This window comes from Cygnus atratus, chromosome 2 (assembly GCF_013377495.2).
Source record: "Cygnus atratus isolate AKBS03 ecotype Queensland, Australia chromosome 2, CAtr_DNAZoo_HiC_assembly, whole genome shotgun sequence".
NCBI classification, from domain to species: domain Eukaryota; kingdom Metazoa; phylum Chordata; class Aves; order Anseriformes; family Anatidae; genus Cygnus; species Cygnus atratus.
Window position 1 is genome coordinate 94080060 of NC_066363.1, and position 15810 is coordinate 94095869.

The window sequence follows — 15810 nt, forward strand, 5'->3', positions numbered from 1 at the left end:
TTATGGTCCTTTAAGAAGAGAACACTGAAGACCCTTACTTCAAATTAAATACTCACCAAGAAACAGAGAGGACCTTGGAGAAAAGAGACCATGCAACATGTCCTCATGGGGTGGTGATCATGGTGTCTCGTTACGTTGCTGCAAATGCAATTGCTGTCCCTCCTTGCCATTAATCCTTGATTACTCTAATGAAATACTCTATTAAATTAAAAAATGAATGTGAGAGTAAAATAGTGCAAATCAATTTACTCACATGATGTTACAGCTGAATTTTTTTTATTATTTTTATTTTTTGGAAACTGCAGCTTTAACTTCATTTGAAATCCCATCCTGTCAGCAGTAGATAGCTTTCCATGATTAATATCCATTAAAAGTTTTGGAATACACACACATACAAACACACAAATATATATATATATATATATGTTGTGGTTTAGCCCAAGCTAAACACCACACAGCCGTTTGCTCACCCTTCCCCCCTCCCTCTCTGGGATGGGGGAGAGAAACGGGAAAGTGAAGCCTGTGAGTTGAGATAAAGACAGTTTATTAAGACAGGAAAATAATAATAACAACAATAATAATAATAATAATAATAGTATTAATAATAATAATGTGTATGAAACAAGAGATGCACAATGCAATTGCTCACCACCCGTTGACCGATGCCCAGCCTATCCCCGAGCAGCCGGCCCCCCCCACCCCGGCTAGCCACCCCTATATATTGTTCAGCATGACGTCACATGGTATGGAATACCCCTTTGGCCAGTTTGGGTCAGCTGTCCTGGGTCTGTCCCCTCCCAGCTCCTGCTGCATCCCTAGCCTGCTCACTAGCAGGACAGAGTGAGAAGCTGAAAAGCCCTTGGCTTGGTGTAAGCACTGCTCTACAACAATTAAAACATCAGCATGTTATCAGCGCTCTTCTCATCCTGATCCAAAACATAGCACCCTACCAGCTACTAGGAGGAAAATTAACTCTGTCCTAACTGAAACCAGGACAATATATAAACACACATACATACAAACATACAGGAAAGATGAAGTCATTGGCAAAATGTTTCTTAGTAACTGCAGTCATTCACTCTGTGAACAACTAGATCATTAGTGAAGATTTTTGCTTGCCTACTGTTCTGATAAGTCAAAAAGCATAGTCATTTAATTTTTTTCACTCTCATCATACTTGGGAGTAAGCTACTTTATCCACCAGAATATTTTTTACTGACTTCATTACTCATCTGTTATTTCATTGGTGCACCTGAAGTTACTTTAGAGGTGTCAAACAACATCAGGCCCAGCAATTTTTGTTCTTCCAAATTTTTCCCACACTTGTCCCGGGAATACTGCATACATACCGAATTCTTGTTTCATCCTCTGGCTGATAGAAAACCGTTTGTTGTAGAGACTTGCTATTCATGCTCTTCTCTCCTGTTGCTGCCAGAAACTTGAGACGAGTTCAGTGAGATAGCTTAGAGTTCCCACATCTGGAAATGCAGAGCTGGTCAAGTCAGATGGTGTCAAAATTTTTGAGAAGCTGAACATATGATCCATGTATGATTGTACTGCCCTCCTTTTATCAGTGATGTTACAGATGGTTGTCATTAGGTCATATGTGCCTTTCTTCTCTCTGAATCCACCCTTTAACTTCATGTGATCTTTCATCATATGGACAAAGACTTTGTTCTTCAGCAGAGTCTAGAAGATGTTATGATTGTAATAACACTGCTTTGCTGTCTTTTCTTTGCTAAGGGCAAAAAGATTACCTTTGTCCAGTTAGTTTTCTGGCTATCCTGACGTTGGTGAAAATTTCTCACATGAGATAGCTCTGATCATTGATTGCTTTTATCAGTTCTCATAACACACTAGCAACTGCTGTGGCTTCATTTTTAAGAATGAGCACAATCTCAGTTCCTCTTACTCAGCTAACAGCTCTTGCTCTTTTTGTCATCATCCTATGGGGTGAACAGTTCTGATGAAGTATGTGGACAGATGCATTCAGCAAAATATGTAACATTAGTAGCTTTAAACACGGCTAATGTCTCTACAAGTTGTCACAACTTCACAATTTAGCAGGTGCTATATTCACACAATAAGCAACCATGACCTAAATTTGTCTTTAACATGTAATCATCATCTATGAAAGGAAAAAAAAAAAAAAAAAAAAGAGAGAAAGAAAGAAAAACTGTATGAGTTAATGGGTAAGTGCAGGTATGCAAAAAGTTTAAAATAAATAAAATAAAATAAAATAAAAAATAAAATAAAATAAAATAAAATATAAAATAGTGCATTTTTCACATAATTACATTACTGTGATGGATTCTGAACCCATCCTACTTATTGGAGGTCATGATCGTGTCACTCCAGTTGGCAGGAAGAAAAGATAACTTTTCAAAGTAGCCAGATGAGGGAAAGCTGCATACATTCATTCTATTCTGTGTGTATGTGTGTGTGTGTGTGTTTTTCTGAATGACAGGGAAATGAGACATTGTTATGGCTTTTTGGTATGGTTGTTTTATCTGGTATTATTCATAATTTCTGTAGCAGAATCCTTTTGAGTACTGATTCCAGTAATATAGGTAATTGATTTGACAATAAAAGCATGATGTGACTGGTGGTACATCACTCCCACTGACCAACCTTCAGATTTTGTCTAAGTTATATGCTCCAACAAGCTAACTTGGTTTGTGCAATTTTCAAAGCTCTTCTTTCTATAGCTGTCCTAGTCAACAGCCCTCAGCACATTCCTGTGTAAATACAGAGAAACCTGATTCTCTGTTCTCATGACTACAATTTGTGCTTGCTAACTTCAGTTGTATCTCATAGACATGACATCTATGTCCAAAGAGTGTGCTTCTCAGTAGCAGAAAATGATGATGATGGCCTGGGAACAGCATAACTGCTGAGTTGTTGATAGCAGCATAGACATATAAAGTAAGGTACCACAGATCACTCAAACACAGATTTATGTGTGCGTTGTCACTTCCTACCATCCCATTATTAGTTTCTGGTGTTTGTCTATTTGCACATAACTCCTTTGTAAAACTACCTTGAATTTCTGGACTGTAGCTAGTTTGCACAACTGACTAATCACAATACAGGAACTACAATAGCAGCAGTATTAGTCTGTGAATTTCCACTTTAACGTTTAATTGGAATTGCATCAGTAGTGATGCAGAACACACACACATACACACACACAGAAAAAAAAAATGTTCAATAAATATTATTTCCTGTACTGGGAAGCAAGTAGAGCTTTGTATTTGCGTTGTCTATGAATGATGTCCATTCTAGTCCGTTAGTAAATGAAGAAATATCTAGCAGGAATAAATATTTAAAATCATCAAACCTAAATAACATGAGTAGAAGATTTTATATATACACATGTATATATATTTTTGGTTTTGTTTGTTTGTTTGTTTAATGACAGCCTATTGCACTGACAGCCCAATTATATTAATTTGCAACTAACTAGAATACCAGGAAATTTTCAAAGGACTGGAGGAGCCTTACACTGCCTGTAGGAAAAATAAAAATAAATAAATAAATAAAAGAATGACTGTGAGCTGAAATCAGAAATAATTTAAATTTGAATTAGAAATTTGGCAGTAAGCTTTAACATTGAGGATAATTAATTACTAGAATAACCTTGTGGGAGGAATAAAACAGAATCCCCAGAGGAAGTACCCACTTGCTTTCCCTCTCCCCCACAGGTGTCTACATGCACTTCAGGATCTAGGTGGCCTCCTGGTTTGTATTAACACCAGTAGTGAATGATTCACTCAGTGCAGATCTTTGGGTCTTTTTTGTAGATCATCTTTCGTTAAAAATGATTTTTTGGATTTATTATAGGTGTTACTGAACGAAATTTAAAGGGCTGTGATATATGAGAAGTCTTATTAGAAGATTTAATAATTTCTTTGGGGCTTTAATGTCAAAGTTGCAGGGCCATGATTATTTTCTTATTACCCTTGTGGAAGGAATTTAACCTATTCCTACAAACTACAAGTATCTCCCATGGTTACTCTTCATGCTCCTCACTATAATCACCACTTACCACAGTCATTGAAGCCTTGTATTTTCTTGCTAGCAGATATTTCTGCTCTCAGTTTATATGTGTACTCCAAACAAACTAATACACCTGCAGAAGAAAAACTTGAAAGACATAAATTAAGAATAACCAACAGTTATTAACAGGTCTATGTGAAACTTGAGCAGCAGTCCCCCATACCTGTTTGTCATTATAAATACACTCATTTCAGATATTTTAATTTTTATTTACAACTTTATTCACGCTTTTAAAAGTCTTAGAATATATGAAAAAATTATAGTAGTGTTCCCTCACAAAAGGGAAAATTCCTAGCTTACAAACCAATAAAATTAAATTTTCACATTTGCTTCTAATATTGTTAGTTTCAACAACATAATTACAGTTAGATTTAAGGAAGAGGAGCTGTTTTACTTAATTTATGATGTTTAGATATTGTATCTGATACTACATCATAGTCAGTTTTTTTTTTGTTTGTTTGTTTGTTTGTTTTTTCCTTGAGTCAAAAGAATCCATCCACTTAATCTTAATCCTTTACAATATGTATAATGGTTTTAGGCCCAAGAAGATGTGTTATATGCTCACAGTTGTATTCAACTGACAGACAATGACAGAATGAACAAAATCACCATGAAAAGGTCTTCCTCAAAAACAAAAATAAGGAGTCAGATACTTGTGTAGCCTTATTTCTGACCAGAGCTTTTACATAGAAGTAGCCAAATGGTCTATAGCCAGGTATAACTTTCTTCACCATGTAAGACAGACTATGTTATACCATGAAGGGGGGATGGAGAGGTGGGGAGAAATCAGCAATGTGGAAAACCTTTCACAGCATAAAAAAATGGTAATGGGCAGGAGGGTTAAGATGACAGGCTGACTGGGAGCTATGTGTGGTGAATATGAAAAGAGGCAGGAGCTCAGTGGTAGAAATACAGTGGTTGCTCCACTGAATAAATAAATAAATAAATAAATAAATAAATAAATAAAGCAGTAAGCAAGGAGGATAATTGTGGAAAATTCTACAGGGGACTACAAGGGTTACTCACACCTCCTGCTTGATTTTTCCCATGAATTTTTGCATAGTGGGTTGTGACAGTGTAAACTGTCACACAAGAGGCAAATCTCTACAGCTGGATCCAATTAGCCATCAAGCCTTCTAGGAACTGCTTATAGTGGGAGAGGCTGGAAGAAAGGGATGGATGGATGGATGGACAGGGTGTAGGGGTGGAAATGAAGCAGCAATACTTTAAGATCCAGCTTTTTCCAAGAGAAAGAAAAGCAAATCCAAGGTCCAAAAATAAATTTAAGTGGTATGTTGAAGTTTTTTTTAAAATAAGACATTAAATTTTTTTTTTTTTTTCTGAAGGAGTAGGATGTACCCATGAGTTAAAATAGAAGAAGGGTGTAAACTATATATTGAGAAACCTCTTTAAAGATGTTTAGCATTTTTTCTGTATTCTCCTAGTGTTAATCAATATATTAGCATACTTCAAGCTGTATAATTAGCCTGGGAAATATGGAAATATTACAATTCAATCTAGAAGTAGACAAAAAATATATTAAATCTATAGAATATCTTTTCAGCTATGTCAGAACACAGCTTAACATTGTTATGGATCAGTAAAAAACTAGTAAATGATTTACTTTTTCATTTGTGACAGTTTGTGATAAATGTCTTTACGATGTGTTTTTCATATTTCCCTAATCTACCTAAGTTTCAGAACACAGCAATTTTTTGTTAAAATTTTCCTTCTATACAATAGCTTTTTAAAAAGTTGGTTTCTGGTCGTTTAGAACATTCTCTACTATGTATGACATGAACAGTATATGGCATGGTCTTCAATACTTCTCCCAAAGCTTTAGAAAATACATCGTTCTGGATTCACTTCTGCAGCTGCTCAGAAGACATCCCAGGCAAAACTATAAATAAAAGTTTTATGATCTAACATGAATAACGATTCCTTCCTCAACATAAATACCTCCATAAGGAAGAAGAAATGAAAAAGTATAAACCAATTTGTAATACTCCCATGAAATATTTCTTTAATATTCTACTAGTATAATTGATTAGAACCATTTTTAAAAAGCTTTCTAAGTATTCCAAATTTAACAAGTATGATTTACAGCTTCTCCTGAGTGCAGTGCCAATCTTATATGAAGTTGAAATACTTCACTTAATAAAAAACAACAACTATTGCTCATGTCAAGCAAAAGAAAGCATAAAAATGTTTAAAGGCTTTAATGGTTTTCTCCAAAGCAGTAATATATCAAACACTAAAAAATGTAAAATTATTCAGAAACAGATAAAAAAGATTTGTTAAATACACATTACATTTTTCTCTTTAGAACAACTGCTAACATTAGAAATACTGTTTGCCTTTAACAAAATGTCCAGAATTCTTTCTTTAACTGATCAGCTTTGTACATTTTAAACATTTAGCAAATACAATCATTTTTCCACATTAATTTAAGAAACATTATGTTATGGTCAGTTAATTAAATGTGTACATCTAGTGAGAATAATCTTTTTTCGTTAAATCATTACTTCCAGGGTTTTTTCAAGACATTCAAACTTTAATTACTAATATACAAGTGTTTCTTACAGTTTTGTCACAATTTCTCTGTCTCTGAGTACTTTACTATTGCCTATGCTGTTAAAAAAAAAAAAAAGAAAGAAAAAGTTGCTGTACAATTTACAGTTTGAGTACTTCTGCATTTTTTTTCCTAACTTTCATTCTTTAAATCTGTAATGAACCATTTTTTAATTACAGAATCACAGAATGGTTGAGGTTGGAAGGGACCTCTGGAGATCATCTAGTCCAAACCCACTGCCAAGCAGGGTCACCTAGAGCTCATTGCACAGGGTCACATCCAGGCAGATTTTGCATATCTCCAGAGATGGGGAACCCACAACCTCTCTGAGCAACCTTTTCCAGTGCTCTGTCACCCTCACAGTAAAGAATTGTTTTCTCATATTCAGCTGAAACTTCCTGCATTTCAGTTTGTGTCTGTTGCTTCTTGTCCTGTTGCTGAGCACCACTGAAAAGAGTCTGACCCCATCCCCCTGACACCCTCCCTTCACATATTTATACACATTTATAAGATCCCCTCTCAGTGTTCTCTTCTCCGAGCTAAACAGATCCAGCTTTCTCAGTCTCTCCTTGTATGACAGATGCTCAAGTCTAATCATCATAGTAGTTGTCTTCTGGACTTGCTCCAGTATGTCCATGTCCCTCTTGTACTCAGGAGCCCAGAACTGGACACGGTACTTCAGATGTGGCCTCACTAGGCTGAGTAACGTTTTGTACATTAAATTTTGCACTTAATGTTTTGTACTTACATTTTCCTCTCTGGTTTTCATATGCAGTTTCCCCACTCTTTATGAGCATGTAATTCACATACAATGCTGTTAGCCATTGGCTTCATATTGTGATATTAATCTTTTCTTCAAAATCTTACCTATGTTCATTATAGTTTTAGCTTTCAAGATCCAATGATATTGAATATCCAATTATACGATATATTCTTTCACCATATTTATGAAAAACAGTGATTATTTTGCATGTGATACAAACCAGAGAACTCCATAATCATGTAATTTTCTCAGTTTTATTACTTAATGGTGTGTGTATAACTCTTGGCAATTATCTCCAATATTGCATTCTCATTTTGCCTGTAATATTTCTAGAGATGGTCACAATTAACCAAATGACTTTTTTTTTTTTCTCCAAAATCTTTGGGCTTAATTGAAACTTATTATTTGTTCATTGATTATCATGTTTTCTATTTACCATATTCACTTTGTCAAAAAATAAATCCAACATCCAAATATTTTTATTATTTCTTTTATGCTATTTCTCTTTAAACTAAATTGGTTGAAACTGATATTCATATATAGACAGTACGTTGTTGTACGCTGTGATAAGTAAGTTCTTCTTGGCATGTGCTTAGGATAACTATGTTACAAATGAAGAGGAAAGCCATTGTGAGCTGTATAAGACACCTAAACTGAGTATCAGAAATATTCTTTATGATGCTACTGTTTTTCCCAGGATTTGAGGGTGTATTTTGTTCACTGGTTGGTTTGCAAGGGAGATATATGGGCCAGTATCACTTTTAACTGAATAGGAACAAAGGATATGAATTGCACAAGTTTTAAGAATATTTTTATAGACTGTATTAAAACATATATTAAAATATGTTTTAAGACTATTGAAATCCCTGGAGTAAGTAGAACTTTGTGACATTGCTCTGCTTCACTCAACCAGAACTCACACCCCAAAACCCAAAACACAGGACACTAAGCTTTCATTACTCCTTAGTTCAAGGAAAAAAATATCAAGTAATGCATTTCTAATTTTTTTTTCTGTATGACTGAATTTTCATTGTACAATTCCTACAATTTTTAATATATTTTAAATATTCTCACTGTTCTGCTAGTCTTTGAATAAGTTGTTCTGTTTTCCTTTTTAACTGTCTTTTTTTCTTTTTCTTTTTTTTTTTTTTCTTCTGTTTGCCGTATTATGTTTAATAAAGTATATAAGAGCCAGTTGTCACCTCCTGAATCACATTTTGGGGGATCCAATAAAAAGCTCTTACTCAGAAGCTTCCAAAATGATCTGTTCCTGAGATATCAATCCAGAAATCTGTAATTTTTATGGTTTAGTTTTGAAAGGGGTTCAACTTTTGTTGTTGTTGTTTGTTTGTTCTAACTCTCTAATACTTCCTCTTTTTTCTGCTTTTTATGGCAAGGAACAAGGAATTTAGGCAAAGGGAGGTATTTGTATCCATTTTTAATATCACTCTGTGCAATTAGCTGCCGGCTGCATGCAACAGAAAATCCAGAAATGACGTATAAACCTACCACATAGACGTGTTATTTGGTAGAATGATCAGGTGTTTTATTAACAGATATTTTATGTCTTATGTTAAAACATATCTGAATTGTCATCTCTAGGTTTTGGTGCTGACATAATCAGCAGCAATTAAGAATCGCTGGAACTAGAGACAAGTTTTTTTGTTTTCTTTTCTTTTTTTTCTTTTTTTTTTTTTTTAAATCTGATCCTTCTTTCCTTCTTTCTGAAGCATTTTTACATGGCAGATTAACCCACAAAGTGTGCAGTCATCTTGTGCAGCTGTCCTATCATATTGTGCTTCAGAACCTGAATTTTACACCAAGCACAATGAGCTTCTCCAGACTTTTTGTCTGGAAAAAAAAAAAAAGTGGCTTCTAATTACATTGTGTGAATTACATTAATTACTAATTGCAATAATACTATATAATACAATAATAGTAATACTATTAATTGCTAATTACATTGTGTGAATGTACATTGTAAATTATGCTTTTTTAAAGAGCACCTGATTAAAAAAAAAAAAAAACTCTATATTTACTTTTCTGCAGCTTGGAAAGTGTTATAAGTCCAGAAATACAACAGGGTAATGGTTTTCCAATCATGCCCTTGTCTGGTTCCTGCATCCCAGTATTTGTCCCTGTAAATTTGATTCACTGCACACAGTATGCAGTAAACAAACACAGAATCATAGAATCATAAAGGTTGGAAAAGACCTTCAATATCATCTGGTCTAGCCATTCCCCTAGCATCAATATTAACTACTAAACCATGTCTCTAAGCACCACATCCAACCTTTTCTTAAACACCCCCAGGGACGGTGACACCACCACCTCCCTGGGCAAACCATTCCAATGCCTGACTACTCTTTCTGAGAAGAAATATCTCCTAATTTCCAACCTAAACCTCCCCTGGAGCAACTTGAGGCCATTCCCTCTAGTTCTATCACTAGTTACCTGTGAAAAGAGGCCAACACCCAGCTCCTGACACCTTCCTTTCAGGTAGCTGTAGAGAGCAATAAGGTCTTCCCTGAGCCTCCTCTTCTCCAGACTAAACAGCCGCAGTTCCCTCAGCTGTTCCTCATAGGACTTGTGTTCCAGGCCTTTCAACAGCTTCGTCACCCTCCTCTGGACACTCTCCAACAGTTTAATGTCCTTTTTGTACTGTGGTGCCCAGAACTGCACACAGTACTGGAGGTGAGGCCGCACCAGCGCAGAGTAGAGCGGGACAATCACTTCCCTCGACCGACTAGCAATGCCGTGCTTGATGCACCCCAGGATACGGTTGGCCCTTCTGGCTGCCAGGGCACACTGCTGGCTCATATTCAACTTGATGTCAACCACAACCCCCAGATCCCTCTCTGCAGGGCTGCTCTCCAGCGTCTCGTCGCCCAGTCTGTACGTATAGCCAGGGTTGCCCCGTCCCAGGTGCAGGACCCGGCACTTGCTTTTGTTAAACTTCATGTGGTTGATGATCGTCCAGCTCTCCAATCTGTCCAGATCTCTCTGCAAGGCCTTTCCACCCTCATCCGAGTCCACAACTCCTCCAAGTTTGGTGTCGTCGGCAAATTTGCTCAGAACACCTTCTAGTCCTACATCCAAATCATTTATAAAAACATTGAAGAGGACTGGCCCTAAAATGGAGCCTTGAGGGACCTCACTAGTGACCATCCGCTAGCCAGATGTGGCCCCATTTACCACAACCCTTTGAGCCCTGCCCGTCAGCCAATTGCTCACCCATCGTATGATGTTTTTTGTTAAGTTGTATGCTGGACATTTTGTCCAGTAGGATCCTATGGGAAACCGTGTCAAAAACTTTGCTGAAGTCCAAAGAGATCACATCAGCTGGTTTCCCTTGATCAACTAGATGGGTGATCTTACCATAAAAGGAAATCAAATTTGTTAGGCAGGACCTACCCCTCATGAACCCATGTTGGCTGGGACCAATGACTGCATTGTCCCCCAGGTGCACTTCAGTAACTTCAAGGATCATCTTCTCCATAATTTTACCAGGCACTGACATGAGACTGACAGGCCTGTAATTGCTAGGGTCTTCTTTCTTACCCTTCTTGAAAATTGGCACAACATTTGCCAGCTTCCAGTCCAATGGGACCTCTCCAGATTCCCAAGATCATTGAAAAATAATTGAGAGGGGTCCCGCAATGATGTCAGCCAGCTCTTTAAGCACCCTGGCATGAATCCCATCCGGACCCATGGACTTGTACGGATCCAGGTGGAGCAGAAAATCCCGCACATGTTCAGGGTCGGTTGGGAGTTTATCATTTCCACTGTCATGGTCCTCCAGCCCAGGGCACCCTGGGTCCCGAAGCCCATCATCAGCGTTGAAGACAGAAGTGAAGACGGCATTAAACGTCTCTGCTTTGCCTATGTCCCTGTCTGTGAGGAGACCTTCCCCAGCTAGTAGCGGACCTATGTTTTCTTTGGTTCTCCTTTTTCTGTTCACACATCTAAAACAAAACTTTTTATTGTCTCCCACAGACATGGCCAGCTTCAACTCTAATTGGGCTTTGGCCACAGGAATTTTCTCCCTACATACACAAACAGCATCCCTGTATTCCTTCCTTGTCGCCTGACCCCCCTTCCAGCAGCCGTAAAGTTTCTTTTTTCACCTAAGCTCTAGTAGAAGATCCCTTGTCAGCCAGGCTGGCCTTCTGCCCCGCCTGCCTGACTTCCGATATTTTGGAATCACCTGATCTTGTGCTTTTAGGAGGCAGTGCTTAAAGACTGACCAGCACTGATGGATGCCAATGCCTTCAAAAGCAGTTTCCCAGGGGACCTTGTTAACTAGTTCCCTGAGCAGCCTGAAGTCTGCTTTCCCCATATCCAGGGCTGAAATTTTGGTGGCAGTTTTCCTTCTGTCACCAAAAATTCTAAACTCAACCACTTCATGGTCACTATGACCGAGATGGCCGCCAGTTGCCACGTCTCCCACAAGACCCTTTCTGTTCTCCAGCAACAGATCTAGGAGGGCATCTTTCCTAGTTGGCTCCCTTAGCACCCGCACCAAGAAGTTATCATCTAGGTGCTTTATGAACCTCCTGGACTTGCTCATGTCAGCTGTGTGGTGATCCCAGTTGATGTCTGGGAAGTTGAAATCCCCCATAAGGACAAGGAGAGTTGATCTTGAGGCATCTCTTAGTTCCACAAAGAATAATTCATCGGCGTTGTCGTCCTGGCCAGGTGGTCTGTAATAGACTCCCACAACGATATCCCCTTTATTTGTTCGTCCCTTAATCCTTACCCAGAGGCTCTCAACTTTGCCATCACCAACTTGAAGTTCCGCACAGTCCAGCCCATGTTTCACATACATTGCCACCCCGCCACCTTGCCTACCCTGCCTGTCCCTCTTGAAGAGCCTGTAACCACCTATTGCAACACACCAGCCACAGGACTCATCCCACCAGGTTTCGCTTATGCCAATGATGTCGTAGCTGTGGGACTGGGCCAAGACTTCTAGCTCATCCATTTTATTCCTCATACTGCGTGCGTTTGTGTAGAAGCACTTCAAATGCGCCTCTCTACATGCAGCACCTTGTGTAGCCAATCGAAGGGCCTCACTAGCACACAGTCCCTCTGATTCTAGCACACCATCCCTTAGCTCATCACCAGCGTGCCTGGTTTTATCCCCTTCCCCCTTTGACTCTAGTTTAAAGCCCTATCTATCAGCCCTGCCAACTCCTGAGCAAAAATCCTCACCCCTCTCTGAGAGAGGCACTTCCCATCTGGAGCCCGCAGGCCCAGTGTCATGTAGACCGTCCCGTGATCGAAAAACCCAAAATTCTATTGGTTGCACCAGTCCTGAAGCCACATGTTAATGTGATGAGTCTGCTTGTCAGCATCAATCCCCCCTATTGGAAAGACAGAGGCAAACACAACCTGTGTCCCTGATCCTTTAAGTAGTCGCCCCAAAGCCCTAAAGTCCCTTTTGATTGCTCTCAGACTTCTTGTTGCTACCTCGTCATTACCAGCCTGAAAGACCAGTAGTGGGTAGTAGTCAGTGGGCTGTACCAGATGCTTGACTTTCTTAGCAAAGTCTCTCACCCGAGCCCCAGGGAGGCAACAGACTTCCCTGTGGGTAGGGTCCGGTCGGCATATTGGGCCCTCTGTCCCTTTCAAAAGGGAGTCCCCCATGACAATAACCCTTCTTTCTTTTTTGACACTTGATGTAGCAATGCAGGGGGTAGGTTGCCTTGCCTTAGGCACCCTCTCCAACTGGGACGGGCTTTCGTCTACTTCGTTGTTCTGACTGTCGTGTTCTAGACCCTCATACCTGTTATATAAGGGTAGATGGGAAGGTGAGGTGGGCAGGGACAAGGCTTGCCTACCACCCGGAACAGGAACCTGCCTCCATTCCCCCCCTTGGCCTAGGTCTCCTCCTACTGCCTGGTGGGATGAGGGAACTTTTGTCTTCTGTGTAGCAGGAGACACTTGTGCTGTGGCAGGCTCATGAGTCTGTCTCAGAGAGGGTAGAGTACACCTCCACCGGTCAATTTCCCTCTCTGACTCCCTGATGCTCCTGTGCCTGCTCACCTCCTCCCGAAGCTCCACTATCTGGCTGAGCAGCTCTTCAATCTGGGCACACCTGCCACAGGCATACCCCTCACTGCTGCTGTCAGATACCGACAGAAGACTCAGGCACACCCTGCAGCCCAAGACCTGGATGGCTGCGTGTTTCCCCGAGCCCTCCGTCTGAGTAGCCACATCAGTGACCGCGGCTGGAGAGGCCGCAAGAGATGCGAGGCCATGGTTTTCTGCCTGATTGATACCATGACCAGGTTCCTCACAGGCAGGTTACAAGTACCAAAGGGAAAGACCGCTGCAAAAGAGCGGCGAGGGACCCTCCCTGCTCGCCCTGCCTGCGTGAACTGCCGCGCAAACTGCCCCGCCCCGCCCTTCTGACACACCACGTCCTGTTTGCCCGTCCTGTTCACTGCGGTCCTGGTCGCTCGTGCTTCCTAGGGGCTGCTTTTGAACGGCCGGGGAGGGGATGCTGCTGGCTCCGCCTACACCTCGTCAGCCTCCCTCGCGAGGGCTGCTGGGTCCTGGCGGCTCCCTCGGCTGCTTCGAGTGGCCTCGATGCCGAAAAAAAAAGCCCTGCCTGTCTCGATCCCCCGCTCCGCTGCGAAATGCATCTTTCCCGGAGCCGATCACCTCGGCAAGTTTAATTTCTTAATTTCAGTTTAAATTCCTCAGTTCATGTACCTCTCATTTGCCACTCTAGTGGTACTTCCATTTTTGGATTTGGAAGTGAAGTTTGCCTCTTAGTGAATGAACCTGAAAGTTACACAAAATAAGTTAGTCATTAAAGGCTGCACAATACTTTCAGTCTATAGTAGAAAACTATTGCTGCTGGTTTTGTCCCTAAAATAAATTTTTTTTTTTTTTCAATAACATCCTACTCGTGGCATAATTTCAAAGACAGAAGCATTTGTCTTTTTAAATTAACATGTTTCCAAAGGTATAAAGAAGGTAGATCAAAATTCAGCTTCTGTCCAGGAAATGTTCAGAGTTCTTTCTCTCTTTCCAGCCTTGCCCTCCAGGGATGTCTTAGATTCAGCATGAAGTATTGATATTTTACAAAAGAGAAGTAAAAAGGCATAATCCGTATATTTTTATTGTGGATATTGTGAAGATGGTATTCCACAGTCCTAAAAATAGGTTAGGATTTTATTTTTATTTTTTCTGAAATAGAGAAGGCGTACAAAACTCACCAAGTTTAAAGGGAAAAAAAAAAAAAAAAAAGGAGCATTGTGGCAAGATATTCTTTATATGAGCTGCTAAACATTGCTTTATTAGGGCAACATAGTGTTAAAACCATCTCTTCAGACTTCCTGAAAAAGTAAGAGTTGGTTTCAGTTATTTAAGTTGAAATAGCTGTACTTCTGGCTTGGAATAGAGACGGAGGGTGTCAAAGGGCATTCCTAAAGCTCAAAAAAGCATTAATAGCACCTCCAATATTCTTGCACACGGATTTAAACTCTTCTTTTGAAATCTTTCTGGCAGTGAGAAAACTTGGTCTTGGAACCATTCTTGCTCGCACCCTGGAGGGTGAAGAGAAGATCATTACATATACTCTTAGTGTGCTGACTTAAATGGAATGAAATTATCTAGTCTTTAAAGCAATAGAAGTACCGTTTACTGTCAGGGCCCTGCGGCAGTATGACCCTTCTTTCTCTAAGCTGTTGGCAATGCCAGTATGAGACCCACAGCTTAGATGCCACGTTTTTTCCTCATTACAAATTATCTTCTTTGTAGTCCTAGACCCTCCATGTTTTTGACAGAGGTGCCACACATCTAGCCACAGAGTGCAAGAAGTAAAAAACACCACAGTTGTGAAAGGCATATTTAATAGTCATCCAGATGTGTCAGTCAGACTCTAAAGCAGAAGTTTCTTGTCCTGTCTCCAACCTATGTACGATGCACTGAACAGTTTCCCACAAAGATTTGCAGTTTAAAATATTAGGAAAAGATTTAAAAAAAAGGACTTGAGACTAGCAAGGTTGTGTGTTTTTGTTTGTTTCTTTGTTTTGTTTTTTAACTTATAAAAAACTTCTTTCCATAAAAATATTTGCTTTTATCCATTGTTCATTCATTGGTCTCTCTGCTTTGTAGATGCAGATGAAGCTCTTCTTTCACTTTTTTCTGTTATAGTACATAAACAGGGCAGCAAGATAACTCTGTTTTTAGAAAAGACTGGCTACAATACTGTACCTTCAGGGCTTTTAGTCTTATTCATTTTACATATAGAAAAATCATATAATCCACCTACCCCTAAAAAAATTCTGTGATCTTGAGAGACCCAGACTCTTATCTAAGCAATCCAGGCTAATCCTGGTGGCATCTATTAAAAGAGAAGTCTGGCTTTGACTTTTAAAAATTAAATTGGTCTGGCATTTTT